The sequence below is a fragment of the Chiloscyllium punctatum genome, chromosome 17, assembly GCF_047496795.1.
Source record: "Chiloscyllium punctatum isolate Juve2018m chromosome 17, sChiPun1.3, whole genome shotgun sequence".
In the NCBI taxonomy this organism is placed as follows: domain Eukaryota; kingdom Metazoa; phylum Chordata; class Chondrichthyes; order Orectolobiformes; family Hemiscylliidae; genus Chiloscyllium; species Chiloscyllium punctatum.
In genome coordinates this window covers 96457229-96473022 of record NC_092755.1, presented here as the reverse complement: position 1 = coordinate 96473022, position 15794 = coordinate 96457229, and the positions used below count along the sequence as shown (strand labels likewise).

Sequence of the window (15794 nt, the reverse complement as noted above, 5' to 3'; positions counted from 1 at the left end):
TTCACGAGGCATCGTTAATGATTAATGACTCCCTCCAGGCTGTGCTGAACCCTCATTTAAAACATGCCGAAGACGATGTACAACACAGCAGAAAGAAAAAAAGCTGATCAAAAATAGTGTCAGAGCGAACACAGTGCTGCAGCTCCCGGTTTTGAACTGGCGTCTGAAGTGTGTCCTTTTGAAATGGGATACAGCACATGTTTCTAAACTAAAGGATTCAGGATCTGCATTGCCTTATAACTTGGGAAATTGTACATATCGGCAGATGCAATTATTTTTATTTGAAAATACCTTCAAGCGGACGGGGCTGTGAAGGGGCTCCTTACCAAGATTTCCATTTTCAAACAGTCAGCACTTGTGTCGCAACAGGCTGGACTTTTGGTTTCATCAAAGTTGATTCAGTGATGTAAACCACATTAGGTACTAATGGAGAAAGTGTCCCGTTCATGAAATCTGCTCTGCTTGAAGCCTTCAGGCGTCCCTCTGATATTTACATCATGAATTTTGAAATAACAAAACGGCTAATTTACGTTCATATAAAATAAAATCGGAGTTTTCGGCTTCCTGCAGCTCAGTTAAAAAGCACTCAAAAGCCCGTGGAAATGAAGCGATTTACTGACAATATTTCTCAATCTCAACAGGGCTCCAATTACAGTGAACAACTGAGGAGGCAATGGTCCAGGAACCAAACAGACCAGTTTGGTGACAAAATACAGGCCATTGTGTCTGCACTTAGGGAAATGGGATCCACCTTCTCAAAACAAAAATGTACTGATCATTAGATTACTCTCTCCACACAACTGGCTGTCCTATTGTATAGAGCTGAAACCATACTATCTCTGTGCCGTACTTTAGCAAGAGCTGCAAGGAAGACCCAGGCAGGTTGTACAAGTTGGCCAAATGCAAGAGTTGTTTCGATCCCCTGTCTGGGATGCAGTTTCAAAGACATTAGTGCATCTTCTGTACCTCAGCGATTCATCATTTGCATTATGCAGCTGACTTGAGGGTGCAGCATTGACGCCAGGTTCACCCTTCAACCTGAGGACACGGAGGTCAATTGCAGCACACAGCGTTGAAGAGACCAGGCATTAAATTGGTTCCCCTCATGTAACTCAGTACCTTCTATGTTTACATACATAGAGTGTCAGGGCTAGAACAAATAATGTGTAAGGGCAATCCATTACCTGCTGTGGTCTGACAGAACTTGTCATTTCCTCATTTCCCCTTCCCCCACCTTACCCTAGTTCTAAACATCTGCTCCCAGGAGGACCAGTTCCACCACAGAACACACCAGATGGCCTCCTTTTTTAGAGACCGCAATTTCCCTTCCCACGTGGTTAAAGATGCCCTCCAATGCATCTCGTCTACATCCCGCACCTCCGCCATCAGACCCCACCCCTCCAACTGTAACAAGGACAGAACGCCCCTGGTGCTCACCTTCCACCCTACCAACCTTCGCATAAACCAAATCATCCGCCGACATTTCCGCCACCTCCAAACAGACCCCACTACCAGGGATATATTTCCCTCCCCACCCTTTCCACCTTCCACAAAGACTGTTCCCTCTGTGACTACCTGGTCAGGTCCACGCCCCCAAACAACCCACCCTCCAATCCTGGCACTTTCCCCTGCCACCGCAGGAACTGTAAAACCTGCGCCCACACCTCCTCCCTCACCTCTATCCAAGGCCCTAAAGGAGCCTTCCATATCCATCAAAGTTTTACTTGCACATCCACTAATATCATTTATTGTATCCGTTGCTCCCGATGCGGTCTCCTCTACATTGGGGAGACTGGGCGCCTCCTGGCAGAGCGCTTTAGGGAACATCTCCGGGACACCCGCACCAATCAACCACACCGCCCTGTGGCCCAACATTTTAACTCCCCCTCCCACTCTGCCGAGGACATGGATATCCTGGGCCTCCTTTACTGCCGCTCCCTCACCACCAGCCGCCTGGAGGAAGAATGCCTCATCTTCCACCTCGGAACACTTCAACCCCAGGGCATCAATGTGGACTTCAACAGTTTCCTCATTTCCCCTTCCCCCACCTCACCCTAGTTCTAAACTTCCAGCTCAGTAACTGTCCCCATGACTTGTCTGGACTTGTCCTACCTGCCTATCTCCTTTTCCACCTATCCACTCCACCCTCTCCTCCTTGACCTATCACCTTCATCCCCTCCCCCACTCACCCATTGTACACTATGCTACTCTCTCCCCACCCCCACCCTCCTCTAGCTTATCTCTCCACGCTTCAGGCTCTCTGCCTTTATTCCTGATGAAGGGCTTTTGCCCGAAACATCGATTTCGAAGCTACTTGGATGCTGCCTGAACTGCTGTGCTCTTCCAGCACCGCTAATCCAGAACTTGTCATTATCTTAAATGAGCATTTTCTACAAATCATTCGTATAACTTTGCTCTAATTCCATTCACTAAACATTGCTCAACTGTGATGACTCTCATTTAATGAATGAACTAGCAGAATTAACAAAAATGCTAGAACAGCTCAAACTTGAACTGTGTCAACTGAGAGTTAAACTGAGAATGATTCCATTTGCTGATTCATATTGCTTCAGTTCGGAGGAATAGCTCATATCTTATTCTCGAGACCTTAGTTCATATTAGATTTTTTGGGCAACATGGGAATCAGGTAGCCTGTTGATAAGTGACAGAATCAATTCAGATTTAATTGATTCAGAATTATTATTTAGCGTCTTTACCAATCCCACTACCATCATCAGGCCTTACTGATATTCTGCACGCATATGTAATACTGGTTGGATAAAGGATTTATAGTTTGCTTGGCAGTCACACTAGTAAATGATAGTAGAAAATTTAATCTTTTTTGAAAGGAGAAACTTTCACTTCACAATGGATGTGAGTGAGTGTCAGTTATACTGCATTACTCATAAAGCCAGTTAGAACCTTTACACCTTTGAAAACAACACTAAAACCAGAGATTGTGTGTGACTGGGAGAAGACAGGAGAATGGGATTGAGAAATGTACACAGATCAAATGGTGCAGCAGACTCAATGGACCGAAAGGCCTAATTCTGCTACACCTTATGGTCTGTAAACTGTTCACATCATAATGACTGTAATAGGACAGTTGGAATTTAATATGGAATGTGAGCCCTGCTTCACCAAGTGCAGCTGAATTTGAAGCAGGGTAGACGATAAGGCCTGAAAATGTAATATCAAGGGGAAAGCTCCCCTTTGGTATGCAAGGTCTCTCTGACCAGGAAACAAGCGACAGACTGACACAAGGCTGACTACCAACATCAAATGTGAATTCAGGATTTTGTATTTCTTCCATTGACTTTTACTTTCCCTTTCCCACCTCCTTAACCTTTCACTGACTTCTCCTCCATCTCTGACAACCTCTCATTCACTCACCCTCTGTCCTTACTCTGGGCAAGTTCTTGTTCCAAACAAACTGCTGAGAGAAGACTTAATGTGAATAAGTATGAAATGCTACTTTATGGGAATAAAAAATTGGAATGAGAGCACTGATTCGATGAAAAAAGTTTTAGAAATATGTGGATGGACAATACAAGCCAGAAGTTTAAACGTGTATTTTTTTCAGAAAATGCAAGCTTGAATAGATAAAATTACAAGAGGCAAATGACATTTTAGGTTTTAGATACTGTATAAGACATAGATACAAAAGTGAAAAGGTTACAGGGGTTCATGTGCACAAATTAGAGTTAAATCAGTCAGAACACAGTTTAAGATATTCCATTACCGAGAAAACAATTAGGGTCATAGGAAGCAAATTAGACACGGAGATGAATTTTGGATTACTCTAGCAAAATAAGAATCAAAAGTGCTTTATTTATTGTAAACATCTAGGATACTATAAAATATCTATCACACCAGTGTAACAATTGAATCTTTTATTGTCAAGCCAAATGACCAGTTCATACAGCTATACACACATCGCTTCCAAGCTCTGCTGTAACTAATATGTTTCAGATTCATTTAATTTGTTTGAAAGGATAGGTGTCAGATGCAGTTATTAACAAGGGAAATGACAGGTTACAATGTATGAAATACAGCACTGGGCTGAAATGTACCTCACTTAGGCTCCACTTGAGCCTTTCCTATTCTACTTCATCTAACTGTTGAACATAACCTTACCTTCCTTTTGCTCTCATGTACACATCCACTCTCCCTGTAAATACATATTCCCTAAGCTGTTCATCTAAACTTCTGTGTGGTTGCAATTTCCAAATTTTCACTAGTCTGTGGTAAAGATGTTTCTCTCAAATTCTTTAAATTTATTAAAGACTATCTTCCAAATGTTATAAAACATACTACTTGTAAAATGAGTAACACTGCAGTTTGTGTTAAAATAATTTGATGTTGTCACAGGTTGATTTGCATATTATTTTTACTTTTTTGCCTATTAGATCTTTGATCAACTGAGAGAGGGTGGGTGGGCTGCTCCATGCCACCACTTTGCAGCCACACACTAGTAAATGTGCTTGTGTTCTGTAGCGGCAAGTCCTTTCGATTTTTCTTTTTCATTTTGGACTCTCATCAGGGCCACAGTTGAAGGGCAAAATAAAGTCAGCCGTTGACAAGGTTGATTCAGCTATCAGGAATTCAAGCTGTAAGAAAGTTAGACTGTTTATCTTTGCAACGGGTAGACTTTGCTTTGATTGCACTGCAATTGTCAACATTATAAAAGGTGACGACAAAATTAACCTACAGAAATTTTGTTACACCGAAAGGATTTAACCTTCACAAACCTTGCGGATTTAATCAGAAGCTGAAACTATAAAGTTAGCAAAAAACATCAAGTTGGACTTTTCTATCTGAAAAAGGTTAGTTGATGTGGAATAAACTTAACAGGAAAGGCAGAGAAATGGAAGATTAAAGTGGGTTCAACACATAATCTTATTTTTCTTTAAAGGATATGGTGAACAGAAATGAGATCAAGGCAGCCTTGACAATCCATATCTTTTCCGAAAATCCCTTATGAAAACCTTTCTGAAGGGTATGTCAGCCCACAACACTGAATTCAGGTCAAAGAATTGATGAATTTGAATCTCATTCGTCCCACGTTTGACATCCTACTCAACTTAGGCCACTGTATTACTTTAGCACTACTTGGCAGGACACAAACAGAAATAAATGGCACTGATGACTGACTGTTTAAACCCACGCAGCAAGTCATCAATATCAAAGCATAAGGCAATCCATTATTATTATTTTGAGATCATCAGCAAATGTACATGGAAAATCTTGCTTAACACAAACAGTAATTCTCAATCCTGATTGCTTTCTTTCTGTGGGGATAGTTGTACAAAGTTCACTATACTATTTTAATCACCCACGAGAATTAGCATCGTTAGAGAAACAAAAAGTGAGATGCAAACAAATTATCCCCTTCAAACAGATGTTAAAGTGTCAAGAGCTGGTGGAAGTTGCATGCCTAAATGCTCCTTTGAACTGTACATCATACATCATAAACAACAAACATGTGAGAGATAAGAATGCGAATTAGCAAGGGATTTGCCCTCAACAACAAAACAGATTCAATTACTGGTAAGTAAGTTAAAAATCACACAACACCAGGTTATAGTCCAACAGGTTTAATTGGAAGCACACGAGCTTTTGGAGCGCCGCTCCTTCATCAGGTGATAGTGGAGGGCTCAATCCTAACACAGAATTTATAGCAAAAATTTACAGTGTGATGGAACTGAAATTATACATTGAAAAATTGATTGTCTGTTAAGCCTTTCATCTGTTAAAATACAGTGATAGTTTCACTTCTTTCATAAGTAAATCACAAAATCTTTTTTTAATTAAAAAATTTCATTCTCAGGTTAGCTGTTAACAATGGTGATAGCTAGACAAAATGTTGAAGGTGTTAGCCCCCTGTGTTCTCTGTCTATGCCATGATGTTTAGATTGATTCTAATCTAAAAAGTGAGATAACGGAATTTTACATAAATTCATGCAGTTTTTGAGCTCAGAGTTCTACATGAATGCATGCAATTTTTGAGCAAAGTACAATGTAACCCTGCAAGTACAAATTCACCCCCCAAAATATATGTGTGCATGTGGGTCTTTGTCTGTGTGTGTGTGTGTGTGTGTTTATCTATCTGGGTTGGGGGTTGTGAGTGTGAGAAAGTGTATGTGTGTGTGTGTAGTGAGTGCAGAGTGTCTTAAGTCTGTGAGGGGGTGCATGTGAGAGTGTGGGAGTGTGTGTGTCTGTAAGGGTGTGTGTAGGTGTCCGTGTGTATGTGTGTATAGGAATGCCTGTGTGTGTGTGTGAGAGAGTGTGTGTGTGTGTAGGAGTATCTGTGTGTGTGTGTAGTGCAATGGTGATCACCTGTAATGTGACATGAACCCAAGGTCCCGGTTGAGGTCCTCCCTATGTGTACCGAACTTAGCTATCAGCCTCTGCTCGGCCACTTTTCTCTGCTGCTGTCCCAAACTCCATCTTGGAGGATGGTCACCCAAAGGTCTGAGGCTGAATGTCCTGGACCACTTAAGTGTTCCCCAACTGGGAGGGAACACTCCTGTCAGTTGATTGTTGTGCGGTGCCCATTCATCCGTTGCCGTAGCGTTTGCTCGTTAGTAAGGTTTCTCTTGCAGAGAACCACATTTCCTCCCTATTTGGATTTGTCCTGCTCCTTTATTTCACCTTATCTGGCAGGTTGTTAGTGATAAGGCACAACAGGAACAATACCGCCATCAAAATGTAGTAAGCATGTCTTCCCCGACTTGGACCTCCTCATGATATGCACTGTGTCCCTGCAACAGAAATTGGCTCCCTGGCTTTTAGTTTAGTAAAAGCCAGTGTGATCCCACAGATGAAGACTCTCTATGGGTAGAGTGTCTGTTCAGGTCACCATTTCCTTGCAGTGATGTTATGGCGCTGACATTGTTATTACAACTTGGCATGATATCGGCTGGGGAAGACACAGGGCTTTTGCCCGAAACGTCAATTTTCCTGTTCATCGTGTGCTGCCTGACCTGCTGTGCTTTTCCAGCACCACTCTAATCTAAACTCTAGTTTCCAGCATCTGCAGTCCTCACTTTTGCCCAGTAGCCCACATTGCTGGTTACAAGAAATAAGGTCATTGTTTGATCACCATGAAAACTATTCTTAAGATTGTCTTCCTGCTGAATCAAACTGACCAAAGAAAGAAAGAGAAAGTTCAAAAGATCTTTGAAAACGCACTCTCCCTTCCCCTGTCCCATCAGTCTTCAATCGTCAGAAAAACTCTGGAAGGTGATATCAACAGTGCTATCAAGCAAAGGAGCAATAAGTGACTCACTGATCTGAGTTCAGGTTCCATCTGTGCTACCCGGCTCCAAAGTTTTTCACAGACGTGGTTCCAATCATTGACACAGGAACTGAATTCAAATGTTAATGAGACAGTGACTGTTCTCGATATCAAGACAGTATTGCGAGCATACCATCAAGGAGACTTATTAAAATTGATGTCAATGTGAAACAGGCCGATAGTCTCCGCTGGCTGGAGTCATGCCTAACACAGAGGAAGATCATAGAATCCCTACAGCGTGGAAGCAGGCCATTCAGCCCATCAAGTTCACACTGAGCCTCCAAAGAGTATCAAACCCAGACTCACACTCCCACCCTATTCCTGTAATCCTGCATTCCCATGGCCAATCCACCTAACCTGCACATCTGTGGGAGAAAACTGGAGCCACCTGAAGAAACCCAGGCAGACATGGGAGAATGTTCAAACTCCACATGGACAGTCATCCAAGGGTGAAATTGAACCTGTGTCCCTGGCCACCACTGAGCCACTGTTAACTACCTTTGGACAGCATAAAGTTGGATATGAACCAACTCAGTTCCAGGACATGACCGCAGGTTACGGCCCTAAGCCTAAAGATATTCGACAGCTTTACAGTGATCTTTCTTTCAGCATGAGTTGAGGTGTTTGCTGATAATCTCAGTGTTAAATATCATTCGCAAACTCCTCAGATACTACAGCATTCTGTGACCATATGCAGCCCGACTCGGACAACACTTAGACTCCGGTTGGTAAATGGCAATTAACATTTGTGCCAAATAAACACCGAGCAATGACACTTACCAAGAGGACAGAATCAAACCACCTTCCTTTTAAGATATTTTCTAATGAACCTGCTCAGAAGTGTTATCACATGCCTTTGGAGCAGGTGGGGCTTGATCTCGGGCCTCTGGGTCCAGGGGTAGGGACACGACCACTGCATCACAAGAGGCCCTCCTATTTCATTATAAAAAGATCAAATACGTACAGGGTAGAGGGGACACTCATTGGTTAATTATTTGTACATCACAAGAACTTGTGTATTGTTCAGCAGTGAATATCCAGCTGGTGGTTAAAGCCTTCCAGGCTTGTAAAAACATGGTGCTTAGTCTCAACTGCACTTGTGGTACTGAAGCAGCTCAGAGATGTGGTGGACTTAAACTCTGAACACCGTCCTATTCAGATGGAATTTCACATCTCATGGAATGTCTGCACAGAGGTCTTTTGTAAATGGGCTGCTGCTACACAATAGCCTCAGTGCCCACCTGACCATGCCTGACATTCCAGCTGTCATCTGCAGGTAATAAGGGCCCCCAGTTGGAGGATCTTCTCAAGAGAATCCTTCTCTTGTTTCATTAGAGATTTGGGGTAATGGTGATGGGGGGGGATTTTTCATGCAGCAAACTCACACAACAAAAGGTTAAGATGGCTCACAAATTGCTAAGCCCCTTGTACTTTCTGCTGCCTTCAGGACTCAGTGTTTCATATCTACGTTAGTTGTATAAGGTTGCAGCCTTTTCTGAGTCATTTGAAGGAGCTGTTCTTTCAGGTTTTGCTTGCACTTTAGCCTCATTTTTCTGAAATCTGGCCACCTGGTGCAGAGCAGGCAGGCAGATCAGAGAAGATCCTCATGGGCCTGGTCAAGTGGCCATTAGGAGATCCAGATTAAGGCAGTTACAGAGGTTGTTTAATTCAGCCTTCTGTCCCCACTTTCAGGATAACATTCACATCTGGGTGAGCCTTGGAGGTGGATGCTGTATCCACTGGAATGACTGGTGGGCCCCACAGATGAGGAGTGCATAATCAGCTCCAAGAAGGACATTGTAGTTATTCTGTTAGATTTCCATTGAAGTTTTGCTTTTGGCACAGTGCCCATTTAAGGGAAGGTTCATCAGTTAAATAGTTTAAGTTGTTCAACTGGTATACTCAAAAAGAGTATGAAGAGACACACTGTCACTGATAATGGGCTGTAGAGTTAGGAGCTACATATTTGTAATGTTTCACTTTGCAGGCCTAGTTAAAACTCAGTAAAATTTTATTTCTGATCTGCTCCTTTACCAACTAACCAGCAGAAATCAAACACCTTTGACATTTAACAGTATTATTAACACTAAATACTTTACCATCAATATTCTCGGAATATCATTGACCAGAAACATAAATTGACCAAACACATAAACACTCTAAAATAATACCAGGTGAGGGATTAAAAGTTCTATGGTGAGTAAGTTGCCTCCTGACTCTCCAAACTTTTGTCCACCATCTACAAAGGAACAAATCAGAAGTGGTATTCGTCACGAGGTCCCCATTTATTTACACATGGAGAGACCTTGACACCAATCCAGCTCCCTCAGAGCCAGCTCTCAGAGTGAGCAGAACCTCTGACACCTCTGTTTTTTATAAAACACACTCCTGTTTATATCTGTCAGCCAGGGCTCCCTGATTGGGGTAGTTAACCTGGTCCAATCAGGGAACTCATATTCTATGAGGTCTACCCCGCTGACCTCGTCACAATCACTACATCCCTCACCTGAGTCTGAGGACATAGGCCAGTTCATGTTTTTGGCTCCTCCTGGGGCATTTTAACACCAGGTCAAGTCTCTCCAACTCTGCCTCTGACACAGGCACCACGTAATGCGCAATAGCTCACCTCTTGCGCTCAAAAGAAATGCATTCTCCTCTTCAGGCGGCAAAAGGCATCAAGGTGGCGATATCCATCCTGTCGATCTCAAATTCCAAAGTATCTTCAGCGCTTGATGGAGAAGGAGAACCCACTGGTTCCAGAGCACTTGGAAAAGCTGACAAGGAGCTCGGCATGTTTTGTTCCCTCATTGTTTGTGAGTTTGCAGCTTTCGTATATTGCTTGTTCAGGACCATCACACCTACCCAAACGTCTCTGTCACTGGACCTGATCTTGCGTCATCCATGCCTCATACTCATGCAGGGCCATTCTCATGGTTCCTTCACCAAACTCTGTTCCCTGAAATAAACTGTCTCCTCACTGAATGGAATCTTATGTCTAGCATTAACGCTCCAAATGCTGTTTCATGCCACGCCATGCCCCCTCCCCGGGTCCAGAAAGATCAGATATAACCTGGTGCAGAGTGTTCCCCCCATTATCAACTCTGTTGGAGCTATCTCTGTAGTTGCATGAGGGAGGAACCGGGACAGTTTGGTATTTAATGAGGCTGTCGGCTGTTTCTTTCAATCTGCCTTCAAAGTTTGGACTGCTCTTTCTGCCAGACCATTGGATGATGGATGATATGGAGCTGTCCTTTTATGACAAATACCATTCAAATTTAGGAAATACTCAAATTCCCTGCTGGTAAATGGTGGCCCATTATCTGTGACCAACACTTCCAGGAGTCCTTATCTTGCAAAAGATGCAGTTTTTCTATTGTCGTCCTGGTCTTTGATAAAATGAACCCGATGCAGGTCTAGCCACTTTGAGTAGGTGTCCACAATGTTTAAGAACATTGAGTCCATGAAAATATCTGCATAGTCAATGTGTAACCAATTCCAGGGTTTACCCAGCCATTCCCAAAAATGTGGGGAGCTGCTGGTGGTAATTTTTGTCCTTGTTGGCACGCTGGGCACTGCCCTGTCAATGCAGCTATGTCTGCATTCAATCCTGGCCACCCGACATAATTACTGGCCAACATCTTCATTTTGGAAACCCCTGGATGACGCTGGTGGAGTTCAGCCAGTATCTGGTGGCTACCCTTGCTCAGGACAATCACTCCTGCTCCCCATAACAATGTGCCGTCCTCTACGATGATTTGGTCTCTCTGGGTCCAAAAAGGCTTCAATTCTGGTTGTGATGGCCCTTTGGGTTTTCCCATCACCACCAACTGTCTCCGTTTTTCCAAGACCAGATCTTTCTACATCCAAAGTCTGATATTGTCAGCTGTGACTGGAAGTGTGTCCAGAAATTTTAAACTATTACAGACTCTTCCAGTAACAGGACCACTAGTGGTGTATCAGACAGAGGGGGATGGCTTAATGCACTCGTATTTGCTATTTGGCCTCTCAGACAGTGTTCCAACTTATAATTACTCAGAGTCATAGAGATGTACAGCACGGAAACAGACCCTTCGGTCCAACCCGCCCATGCCAACCAGATATCCCAACCCAATCTAGTCCCACCTGCCAGCCCCCGGCCCATATCCCTCCAAACCCTTCCTATTCATATACCCATCCACAAACCTCTTCAAATAGCTGCTTTTTCCATAACTGCACCAACAGGGAACTGATTGTATCCTGCCAAAACATTCTGGTCAAATGAATGTGAGTATTTGGTTTAGATACAAACCATTCCACTATTGCACTCTGATTTCACACTACCACTGCAATGTGCTACATGTTTCTTTCAACCACACAGTAAAAGCTGGAAACTTTTGTGCAGTGTCATTTGTTGCTTTGGGGAAAGAATTCTGAGTTGCACACCATGAATTATAATTTTGTGTTGGCGGTAGGAAAAATTCAAGACCATGAACTACGAGCAACACATGTTAAAGCATTATTAGTCACGAGATTTCTCCTTGACCTCTTGAGAGATCTTCCTGTACAGGAAACAATTCAGGCCACTGTGTCCATGCTTGTTCTCTGCAGATCAATCCAGGCAGTCCCTATCCTCTACAGGACAGCCATAGCTCTGCAAGTTCATTTCATCAAATGCCGAGGCAATTTCTTTTTTAAATTATTGATTGACTCCACTTTCACCATCCTCGCAGGCCCAGAGTTCCAGGCTATCACCAGCTGCACCATGAAAATGCTTTTTTTCTCATTCCCTGTATCTGTTGCAAAAAACTTTAAATCTGAGAGTCCAGTCCTTGTACCATTTTAGTTTGTTACTATCAATATGGTAATAATTGGCAGTACAATGCTGTTAAACAGTGTTTTGGGTGAAGGACCAGATGATTAACAAGGTGTACATCTTCAAATATATTCAGTACATTGAGTGGAAATATCTGTGGAATATGACTAGAGGAGATGTATATATTGTTCAGACATTCAAAGATTAATATTACTTTATAAAGCACACTTGTTTAGAGTTGGCATTAATAGTAGTAAGATTTCTTCATGGAAAGCTGCATAATAAATAAATACCAACCAGACATATTGCTGCTGATACATTCTATGGTTTTTTTTGAGTCATAATATCATTCCTGGGTATCTTTTAACTATTTAATTTATCTAACAGGCCTTCTGAATTCAATGTCAAATATTAAAATTACTGTCCTGCCAAAAGATTACTTCTAAAAGCAGGTAACCCCAGAAATTTCAGCAGAGACACAGCTCAGTTTTGTTGCTGTATTTCTATCTTCTCTCTGCATCAAGACACAAGGCAGCCAAGATGTACTTTTTTATTTGCCTGCATAATGTATAGTTCCATATTGGCATAGCCATGGAGGATTAAAAGATGTACTGTAGTTCAGTTTTGTATTATACTTTGTGTGAAGAGGAACAAGTATTTATTTACTAAATAATCTAAATATTGTTCGCTCCAAAAATCTTGAAAGCTGCAATATATTTGTTCCTTCCTAGTTATCTAATTTGACCTAATTATTGATTATAAGGATTTTGCTTTATTTCTAACACATAAATGCATGGGTTGTGCACAATTAATTCAACCCAGCCTTTTTGACCCTCATGCTGATGATGAAACAAGAAAAAAAATCAGGGGTCTCTATTACAATAGCTTAATAAGTCAGAACATAGCAGAAAATCAGGCTTGAGTAACAGAAGTGAATAGACCTAGCTATGATGGAGTCAGCTGATAGAGAGTAAAAAAACTTACAAATCTGAATGCTGTACACATGGGTTTGCACTACATCCCGCATGCAAACAAATCTCACCTAAACATTCTCCTTCAAGAGAACAAACAGGATTCAGGCCTCTGCCAATGAGCTGCAACTCAATGGATCCATCTTTCAGGAAACAGGAGTCCAGTTTTCAGCTTAAGACTCAATGTTATCATCACACCATTCAGGAGCAAAACAAAACACTGCAGCATCAAAGCTTGAGGGAAGCAGCAACGCTTTGATGCTGTTCAATGGCGTCTAATGTTTTGCCTGGGCGTAGTGCCCAATATATATGTTTCACACACACACACATACACACACACACTATATTCCTTTCTCCCACTACCAGCTGGACCATGCTGTCACACTGTTACAGTGACTGCCCTTACTTCAGGGCCCCACAGCACTTTTAAAATAAATAAACACGCGCATCAAGGGAACCTTCAATTGGAGCTTCAAAGCTTTTGTCCATTTTTGCTTTGTAAGAAATAAGGGAAACTTCTGAGTCTGGTTCATGATCAACAAGGCTCAGAGCAGCTCACTTTGAGACATTAACTGCAACGCAAGAATCTGAAGCTAACTGTGAATAAAGCTGAATGATAGTTTTACAGCTAAGATTTTATAAGGAGGTGAGCAGAGGAATCTGCAACAACAAGATAAGCGAACAGCACAAAGGTTTCACTCTGAATACAGGACAATATGATAGAGGAAGTACAAGGGTGGATTCTCGAATGTTCTATCTCATGATCTGCTTCAGTAGTTAGCAATTGTCATCTTCCAGAAGTATAAGGAAATCAGACTGAGCTAAGGCAGGCAAATGGATTAATGCAGAATTTCTTTTTCAAGAGAACAGATCTGAACTTTTGGAGGCGAGAAGTGGTCATTACAGTTTAGGAGACACATAGATCAACTCCACAGAATGTTTAGATTGTAAAACCAAATATTCAGACCTTTGTTCCATGTAACTTACACTATAAGACATAGTCCAAACTGAAGTTGCAATCACACATTCCTATTTTTCTACTCTTTTGTAATTCTGGCCTGTTACCCGAAAGAGAACTGAACGTGCAGCTCGAAGCCATTTTCTTCCTTTACCTGCAACATTTAGGTCAGTCACATCTCCAGGTCACAGATCAAAACATGCAATAACCATCACATTAGACAGGCTTTAGAAATGGAGTAAATAACAGAGCAACTAGATACCAATCGACCAGAAACTCTGCTCAGCCTCCTCCATGTAGGACCACTGTGAAACATCAACGAGGTAAAAACAATGACTGCAGATGCTGGAAACCAGATTCTGGATTAGTGGTGCTGGAAGAGCACAGCAGTTCAGGCAGCATCCAAGTAGCTTCGAAATCGACGTTTCGGGCAAAAGCCCTTCATCAGGAATAAAGGCAGTGAGCCTGAAGCGTGGACAGATAAGTTAGAGGAGGGTGGGGGTGGGGAGAAAGTAGCATAGAGTAAAATCCACCCACAGCTTCCAACCTCATAGTCCGGGAACCCCGCACTGCCCGGTTCTACCTCCTTCCCAAGATCCATAAGCCTGACCACCCTGGCCGACCCATTGTCTCAGCATGCTCCTGCCCCACTGAACTCATCTCTACCTACCTCGACACTGTCCTATCCCCCCTAGTCCAGGAACTCCCCACATACGTTCAAGACACCACCCACGCCCTCCACCTCCTCCAAGACTTCCGTTTCCCCGGCCCCCAACGCCTCATCTTCACCATGGATATCCAATCCCTCTACACCTCCGTCCGATATGACCAGGGCCTCCAAGCCCTCCGTTTTTTCCTCTCCAGACGTCCCCAACATTACCCTTCCACCGACACTCTCATTCGTTTGGCCGAACTGGTCCTCACCCTTAACAATTTCTCCTTTGAATCCTCCCACTTCCTCCAGACCAAAGGGGTAGCCATGGGCACACGTATGGGCCCCAGCTATGCCTGTCTCTTTTTTGGCTACGTAGAGCAGTTGATCTTCCGTAATTACACTGGCACCATTCCCCACCTCTTCCTCCGCTACATTGATGACTGCATTGGCGCCACCTCGTGCTCCCGCGAGGAGGTTGATCAATTCATCAACTTCACCAACACATTCCACCCTGACCTTAAATTTACCTGGACCATCTCTGACACCTCCCTCCCCTTCCTGGACCTCTCCATCTCCATTAATGACGACCGACTTGACACTGACATTTTTTACAAACCCACCGACTCCCACAGCTACCTGGATTACACCTCGTCCCACCCTACCTCTTGCAAAAATGCCACCCCGTATTCCCAATTCTTCCGCCTCCGCCGGATCTGCTCCCAGGAGGACCAGTTCCACCACAGAACACACCAGATGGCCTCCTTTTTTAGAGACCGCAATTTCCCTTCCCACGTGGTTAAAGATGCCCTCCAACGCATCTCGTCTACATCCCGCACCTCTGCCCTCAGACCCCACCCCTTCAACCGTAACAAGGACAGAACGCCCCTGGTGCTCACCTTCCACCCTACCAACCTTCGCATAAACCAAATCATCCACCGACATTTCCGCCACCTCCAAAAATACCCCACCACCAGGGATATATTTCCCTCCCCACCCATTTCCGCCTTCCGCAATGACTGTTCCCTCCGTGACTACCTGATCAGGTCCACGTCCCCAAACAACCCACCCTCCCATCCTGGCACTTTCCCCTGCCACCGCAGGAAATGTAAAACCTGTGC

General features: G+C 43.3%; 1 protein-coding gene across 7 annotated transcripts in view; it reads right to left on the bottom strand.

The window, feature by feature from the left end:
* LOC140488164 (uncharacterized) overlaps nucleotides 1–15794 on the bottom strand; it is a 231625-nt gene that overhangs the window by 169434 nt on the left and 46397 nt on the right. Inside the window, exon 1 of one of the 7 annotated variants that reach the window (XM_072588011.1) lies at nucleotides 327–536. The exons of the other annotated variants lie outside the window; for them this stretch is intronic. The gene's annotated coding sequence lies outside the window, so the exon portion shown is untranslated. Of the gene's footprint in view, nucleotides 1–326; nucleotides 537–15794 lie in introns of those variants that run through there. 7 annotated transcript variants of the gene reach the window in all.